The sequence below is a fragment of the Helianthus annuus genome, chromosome 7, assembly GCF_002127325.2.
Source record: "Helianthus annuus cultivar XRQ/B chromosome 7, HanXRQr2.0-SUNRISE, whole genome shotgun sequence".
NCBI classification, from domain to species: Eukaryota; Viridiplantae; Streptophyta; class Magnoliopsida; order Asterales; family Asteraceae; genus Helianthus; species Helianthus annuus.
This window is the reverse complement of record NC_035439.2, coordinates 70087517-70095757: the sequence shown is the minus strand read 5'-3', so window position 1 is coordinate 70095757 and position 8241 is coordinate 70087517. Positions and strand designations below refer to the sequence as shown.

Sequence of the window (8241 nt, the reverse complement as noted above, 5' to 3'; positions counted from 1 at the left end):
ACGAATCTCATTTGTAACTTTGTGATTTCCATACCAAGGTGCTGCCGGTGTGAAAATTGAGCTGTAAACGTTGTCAGATTAATAAAATCGGTAGATTAAGTGTATTGCAAGCTATTTCTACCTACGTTTCTTGTTATTCCGCACCTGAAACTTAGGAGAAAGCCTCTGAACGACTCAATCGGGTCAAAACACGATCCTACATGAATCTACATGTACCTCAAGATACCTGATCCTCATATGCTTAGCAATTTGCAAACCAGCTATCAAGGCTTCATTTTCAGCATCATTATTAGTAGTTTGGAACTCACAAGCTATAGAGTGGGGTATTATGTCCCCTTGTGGCGATTTTAGTAGTATTCCAAACCGTGTTCCTTTGACATTAGAGGCTCCATCAGTGTAGAGTATCCAAGGATCCTTAGTTTCCTCTAGCTGTTGGACTTCTAATTCAGCTTCCCTTTGCAAGTCACTACTGAAATCTGCCACAAAGTCAGCTAAGGCTTGGGATTTAATTGTTGTTCTAGGCTCATATCTTATATCATAAGCACTGAGCTTCACTGCCCACTTAGCCATCCTTCCTGACATTTCAGGTTTCCTGAGAACATTCTTGATTGGAAAATTAGTCTTAACAATAATGGCATGAGTTTCAAAATAATGTCTTAATTTAGTGGATGCCATAATTAAAGCAAGGATAAGTTTTTCTAAATGTGAATACCTGGATTCAGCATCAAGCAAACTCTACTTACATAATAAACAGGATGTTGTGTACCTTGGTGATCCTTAACAAGGACCGCACTTACTGCTTTTGAGGATACCGCTAAGTATAAGGATAATATATCCCCTTTTTCTGGTTTCATCAAGGCCGGGGCTGAGGATAGGTAATCCTTAAGAGCTTTCAGGGCACTTTCATGCTTCTCAGTCCATTCAAATTTCTTGTTTTTCCTTAGGATGTCATAGAATTCCTTGCACTTTTCTGAGGATTTGGATATGAACCTGTTCAAGGCTGCGATCCTGCCTGTCAATCTTTGCACATATTTAGCATTGGCAGGAGATTTGATATTCACAATAGCCTTGATTTGTTCTAGACTTGCTTCAATGTCCCTCTTCGTCACCATATAGCCTAGGAATTTACCTGCTTTAACACCAAAATGGCACTTGGAAGGATTTAGTTTCATATTAAATTTATCAAGGATATTGAATGCTTCCTCCAAGTCTTTAAGGTGATCCTCAACTTTCTTGGATTTAACCACCATGTCGTCTATATAGACTTCCATAGTTTGTCCAATTTGTTCCTTGAACATCATGTTGACTAGCCTTTGGTAAGTTGCACCTGCATTTCTTAGTCCAAATGGCAAAGCAATATAACAATATATACCAGTTGGGGTCATAAAGGTTGTATCCTCTTGATCAGAAGGTTCCATCTGAATTTGTTGGAATCCAGATGAAGCATCCATAAAAGTTAACAGTTCATGACCCGCGGTAGCATTCACCATGGAGTCAATGTGGGGTAATGGGAAAGGATCCTTGGGACATGCCTTGTTTAAATCAGTAAAGTCGACACATACCTTCCACTTTCCATTTTTCTTTTGAACAACAACCACATTGGCTAACCATCTTGGATACTTAACTTCTCTTATCATACATGCCCAAAGTAGTTTATCTACTTCAAGCTGGATGGTGTTCACAGAGCTTCCTCCATCTACAAGGATCCTGCGAACAAAATGGTTAGAAATAAAAAGAGTAATAATGAGACCGTCATGATGAGGATCCTGGATGTCAACACGATCATCCTCATCAAAAGTTATGACTTTGCCCTTGGTAACACTGGAAGTTCGAACGTAACTGTCTCCATTATCCATCTTGGTTTCTTTGGCATGTCTTTTGGCTGTTGAAAAGGAAGTACCAGAAATGTCTGATCCTCCAGATATGAAGTTTATAACTTGTGCATCTGCTAGAGGAGCCGGAGCTTTTCCAGGGATCCTTTCAGGATCCTGGGTTCTCGACTTCTTTCGTCCCAAAAGCTCCTTTAAGTGCCCCTTGCTTAACAAGTAACCAATTTCCTTTCTCAGTGCGATACACTCTTCAGTGAGATGCCCCAAATCCTCATGATATGCACACCACTTGGATTTATCCTTTGTAGCAGCTGGTTTATCACTTTTTCTTGGCCATCTTGCTTTCTCACCTAGATCCTGCATCGCAAGAATCAGTTCATTGTTATCAACAGAAAAACAGTATTCAGAGATTGGAGGATAATCCTCATCATCCTCTTCCTGTTCCACTGCATGCACATTCTGGTTATCAGACTTGTTGTAGGATTTGAACTTGTTGCTCTTGAAAGATGATCCTTGTTTTTCCTGTTTTGAGGATCCTGCTAGTCTTTCCTGGATCCTTTTGTCATCCTCTAACCGGATGAACCTAAGGGCCCTGGTTCTTACTTCATCAAGATTCCTGCAAGGTGTCATAACAAGATCATCATAGAATAATGAATCCCTAAGCAATCCCGTTTTAAAGGCTTCTACAGCCGTAGCTATATCCAAATTAGGAATATCTAAGGATTCTTTGCTAAACTTAGTGATATAATCTCTAAGTGATTCATTTTGACCTTGTGTTATCCTATACAAATCACTAGTTAATCGTTCAAACTTTCTACTACAAGAAAATTGGTTATTAAACAAGTTAACTAGATTAGCAAATGAAGTAATAGAGTAGGGGGAAGACTTAGCAGCCATTTAAAAGCTGATCCTATGAGGGTGGATCCAAATCCCTTGCATAGACATGCTTCCTTTAACCTTTCTGGGATGGGGTTAATCTCCATCCTTTCCCTGTATTGAGCTATATGTTCTTCACGGTCTGTGGAGCCATCATATAACTTCATGCTTGGTACCTGGAACCTCTTGGGTATCTCAGCATCACAAATAGGTGGTGCAAAACGAGATATCTTATGGCTCCCATCTGCAATTTCAGGAATAGGCTTAACTACCCCTGGAACGCTGGATATCATATCCTTAAGCTTTCACTACGTCAAAACTAGACTTTAGCCACACTTTTTCCAAAACAGGCTTGCCACAGTTTTGATTAAATGTGTGGCTAAAGGTCCTTTATAATATCTTAATACACTTTTAGCCACACATTTAATTATTAATGTGACCATTGTATAACAACTCAAAACTTTTAGCCACACATTTTATTATTAATGTGGCTATTGTATAACAGATCAAAACATTTAGCCACATTTCTAGAAAAAAACTGTGACATTTACTAGTCACAACTAGAAAAGTGTGGCCAAATATAACCTATTGACACTTTGTTTGTTTGATTTCTTGATTCATGTGACGAAAACACATTTCTTTAAAACCTTCAGTCACATGTTTAATATAAAAATGTAACAATCACTAGCCATAGTAGAAAAGTATGGCCGTATGTAATTATCAAGGAAGATATATAGCCACTTACAAATTTGTGTGACAAAATACAAGCAACTATCATGATATTTCACAATAAAGTGTGTTTGTGTGGCTAAAGTTACTAGATGGACACAGTAAAATTTGTGTCACCAATCATTTCCTTCTTCCTCAAAACCCCCAAATTCCCCACCTCCACAAAACCTAAATTAACCCCCACCAAGCTAATTAAGGAGATCTCCACTGTATCTCCACCGTGTCTCCACCATGACCAACGCCAATTCCAACGTCCACGAAAACCTAACCAGATTTAGTTACCACTTACCATCAATGCTCTCCTCTCATGTACTCTCCTCCGCTACCCAAATTAAGCGTATGATTCAGTTTAAAGCAATCTATTACTCATATCGATTTTCACTTTCCTCCTCCTGCAGATGCAGGCGATGTAATTCAGAAGCATCTTCTGTGGAGACTCAGAGAGATCTAAAGTCAAATGGTAATTTTTTTACTCAGGCGTATTGTAGTTTTAGTTTACAGCTTGATGTAAATTAGGTTAAACATGTGTGGTTTTGTTATGATTAAAGCCCTAAGATGTCAATTGGACTTGATGTTTGTGATTTTTGCTGGTCATATTTTCTTTTTTGTTGAATGGTGAAATCTTATTAAAACACTAACAAGGTACTAAAGAAAGCAAGGATGTATTTATTAGCTTGTTTTTTTCTTTTGTTTTGTTTTGTTTTTTGTTGTTGAACGGCTAAAGTTTATAAAAACACTAGCAATGTGCTAGAGAAAGAAAGGACAAATCTGTTAGCTTGTGCTTTCCATATTCCTGAAGAATGTTATTTGGATCTGTCAAACATGCTATACAGTTTGGCAATTATGTCATTTGTCGTTGACTTAACTTTGTTGGTTTGTTGTTCATAGTGTGTTGAATAATTATAAAGGTTTTTATCGTGTGGATTTTGTAATCAGACTTTTGATTTTCTTAGCCTTGTGACAGTTCCGGTATGGCTACTTACGAACCAAAGACCATCCTTATCACTGGAGCTGCAGGCTTCATTGCCTTTCATGTTGTTAACCGGCTGATCACAAACTACCCTGATTACAAGATCGTTGTGCTTGACAAAGATCGTCCGCCAACTTGAAGTTTGTGAAGGGGGGTATCGGCAGCGCCGACCTCGTCAACTACCTTCTGATCACCTAGTCGATCGATACCATCATGCACTTTGCTGCACAGACTCACGTCGATAAGTCGTTTGGCAACAATTTTGAGTTCACAAAGAATAACATCTACGGAACGCATGTGCTTCTAGAAGCCTGCAAAGTCACCGGCCCGATTAGAAGGTTTATTCACGTGAGTACAGATGAGGTGTATGGAAAAACAGAGGAGGATGCCGTTGTTGGTAACCATGAAGCTTCGCAACTTCTTCCTACGAACCCGTATTCAGCCACAAAAGCTGGTGCGGAAATGCCATAGCTTACGGTAGGTCATACGGGTTGCCCGTGATCACCACTAGAGGAAACAATGTTTATGGCCCAAACCAGTTCCCGGAAAAACTAATCCCGAAGTTCATTCTTCTGGCGATGAGAGGACAACCGCTTCCGATTCACGATGACGGTTCTAACGTAAGGAGTTACCTCTATGGCGAAGACGTTGCTGAGGCTTTTGAAGTAATTCTTTACAAGGGGGGAAGTTGGTCATGTTTACAACATCGGGACCAAAAAGGAAAGGAGAGTGATTGATGTTGCAAAAGATATGTGTAAGCTTGTCAATATGGATCCAGATTCAAGCATTAAGTTCGTGGAGAACAGACCGTTTAACGATCAGCGGTATTTCTTAGACGACGAGAAGTTGAAGAGCTTGGGTTGGTCCGTCTGACCGTATAAACAAACGTTACTCAAGGTTCTAGAATCAGAACAGAGTCCAGATCCTGGTCTTGTTTTGCCTGAGTTTCCATATAATTGCTCAGTTTCAGGACCAATAATCGTTGATCTGAACTATACTAGATTTAGAATTATAGTCTTATATAATGTAACTTATGTGATTTTTTGGTACATTAGTTAACAACTGATAACTAGTGGAAATGACTGGAGAATAAGCACTAGTTCAATTCAAGTTTTTATTTTTTTAAACTTGAGCTTTCCTTAACTTACTGATTTGAAGACGCCAATCATTTGCGGGAGAGAACTCACTGCCTCTGAAGAAGAGAAACATCTTGCTAATGAGTGTTCAGCAGAACTGAGTGCAAAAGTGACTTAGGTAATTTTGCCACATTGAAAGCTCCAAAGAGGAGGATGTACTGCAAAATGCAAAGAAAAAGGTACTATTTTCTTTCAATTTTTTTTTGATATATCTATACATGTTTTATATTCTTAACTTTAGGATTTAGTTTCTAACTAATTATAAAGTATATGCAGGATGCTAATGTGGAGATGGCTGATGCTCCATCATCAAAGAAAGCGGTTAGTGGTTTTTTCAAGCTGTTTTGTTTTAAATGTGTTATTGTGTTAGTAATAAATTATTGCTAATAATTGTTATATGGCAGCCTCAAACTCGGCTGCTCCCCAAACTTCGTTTACGGGCAACTTAACCTTCACTATTGAAGAAAGTGACGTGTATGTGCACTTTGTCTATACTTGATAAGTATGTCAAATATTATTCGTTGTGTATGATTGTTACTTGTTTCTCAGCAGAATTAATTTCTTCAAAGACGCGGCTGAAGTTGTTGAGGTTCGTTAATAAGGGATGATCGATTTGCAGGCTACGTGCATGTTGAATTTGTTACTCGTGAGGCTACCCAAGAGGTATGTTTTGTTTTCCTTCTTGGTTTCCTTTTTCAAGTATTTATGACATTTTTTGCATATATGATTCTAAATTTCTATCTGCATGCTCTTGAAGTTAATGGTGAACCATTGCTTGACCATCCAGTAAAACTTGATTTAGTTAAGTAAAAAGTAAATACACTCTCGATACTGGGTATGATTCTTTGCCATCAAGTGTTTTAACACCCAGTTAGATTCTAACCGACATTTGACTGAGAATTCATATTTGTTTCTGTAGCAATGAGAGATCTTTCCAAAAGAGTGCGCAGACTTCAGCACTAACTGCGTTTATAAGCGGGTATGGTTATGATGAAAGCATTGCTGATGTATTTTTTAACCACTATTCTGCATATTACATTTTTATGTTATTTAATTTCACATGTTTAAAGTTTTATTATTTACCTGTTTCAAATTAAGAATACTCTTGGGAAACTCTTTGGCCAATGTGAGGAGGTTTCAAGGATTTTTCTTCCTAAAGATTTTGAGTCACGTGAGACAAAAAGATACGGCATGAGAGTTAGCTATTGGTTACAAGTTTACTCCCCACCATGACAACAGCAAGGGGCATGAGAATTAGCCGTTGGTTGCAAGTTTACTCCTCACCGTGACAACAAGGTGGCCAGTTACAAATTTGCAGCATTTAAATGCAGTGAGTGTATGGACTTGATGAAAACAACCTAGAAATAGTTTTTAGTTTATGTGTAGTCGTTTCTCTTTGTAACTTTTGTGGATCGGTTTTGATGATTAGTTTATGTTTTTAATTAGTATTTAAACCGAAAACTTATGTATGGTTTTTGGGTTATTATTGTTTACATCATTTGTCTTTTAGTTTCTCTCATGTTTACATCTGTTTTTGAATTTCAAAGAAATTGAAATAAAATGGGTAATTAAACAAAACTGGGCATATAAAATCACAATAAAGACGTGTGACTAAAGGTTAGACAACAGTCACACTTAAAATTACAAAATTTTGTATGGCCATAAATAACAATTAGCCATACCGTAGTCATTTTGTTTCTTGTGTGATAAAATGATACCAAATGTTATGGGAAAAGAAGTTATGTGTGACTAAAGGTTAAACAACAGCCACATTTAAAAACACAATTTTGTATGGCTATAAATAACCATTAGCCACACCATAGTCACTTTGTTTTTTGTTGTGTGACAGAATGATACCAAATGTCACGGGAAAAGAAGTTAGGTGTGACTAAAGTTTAAACAACAGCCACATTTAAAAATACAAGATTTTGTGTGGCTATAAATAACCATCAACCACACCATAGTCACTTTGTTTCTTGTTGTGAGACAGAATGATATCAAATGTCATAGGAAAAGAAGTTACGTGTGACTAAAGGTTAACAATAGCCACATTTAAAAACACAAAATTTTGTGTGGCTATAAATCACCATTAGCCACACCATAGTCACTTTGTTTCTTGTTTGTGTGACAGAATGATACCAAACGTCATGGGAAAAGAAGTTATATGTGACCAAATATTAGATAATAGCCACATTTAAAGATATAAATTTTCGTGTGGCTATAAATAACCATTAGCCATACCTTAGTCACTTTGTTTTTTGTTTGCATGACAAAAGTATACCATACGTCATAGGAAAAACAAATATGTGTGACCAAAGATTAGACAATAGCCACACTTACAACAAATTTATGTAACTTTATAATAGAACCGGCCACACTTATAGTAAATTCATGTGGCCATTGCTACCCTTTAGCCACACTTTATGGCAAAATGCTTAATTACAACAACCCATTTTGCCACACTTTTTTCTAATTGATGTGGCTAAAACGATTTTTTTGGTAATTTATGTGACTATATAGTAGTAATGGTCACGCTTAAAGTAAATACATGTGGCCGTTGCTATCCTTTAGCCACACGTAATAGAGGAAATGTTGGATTTAACAAAAAAATTTGGTACCATTTAGCCACACTTTTAAGTTCTATGGCCACTAAAAGTGTGTGTGGCCGTATGATACCTACGATGACTCGAGCTTTGGTCAC

The 8241-nt window shown here is 37.4% G+C and overlaps 2 long non-coding RNA genes across 5 annotated transcripts; both read left to right on the top strand.

The window, feature by feature from the left end:
* The first annotated feature begins 3519 nt into the window (after positions 1-3519).
* LOC110942036 lies at positions 3520-5531 on the top strand. Of its 2 annotated transcripts, none has more exons than XR_002594595.2 (2): positions 3520-3894; positions 4388-5531. It is a non-coding gene; the product is annotated as an uncharacterized LOC110942036 (long non-coding RNA). The 2 variants fall into 2 exon arrangements; XR_002594594.2 differs by having other exon boundaries at positions 3538-3894; positions 4399-5531.
* Positions 5532-5673: 142 nt separating this feature from the next.
* Positions 5674-7046, top strand: LOC110942037. 3 transcript variants are annotated; one of them, XR_004863134.1, is made up of 7 exons: positions 5674-5719; positions 5817-5861; positions 5945-6014; positions 6090-6203; positions 6298-6375; positions 6460-6519; positions 6639-7046. It is a non-coding gene; the product is annotated as an uncharacterized LOC110942037 (long non-coding RNA). The 3 variants fall into 3 exon arrangements; XR_002594596.2 differs by having other exon boundaries at positions 6298-6519; XR_004863135.1 differs by having other exon boundaries at positions 5808-5861; positions 6298-6519.
* Positions 7047-8241: the final 1195 nt, after the last annotated feature.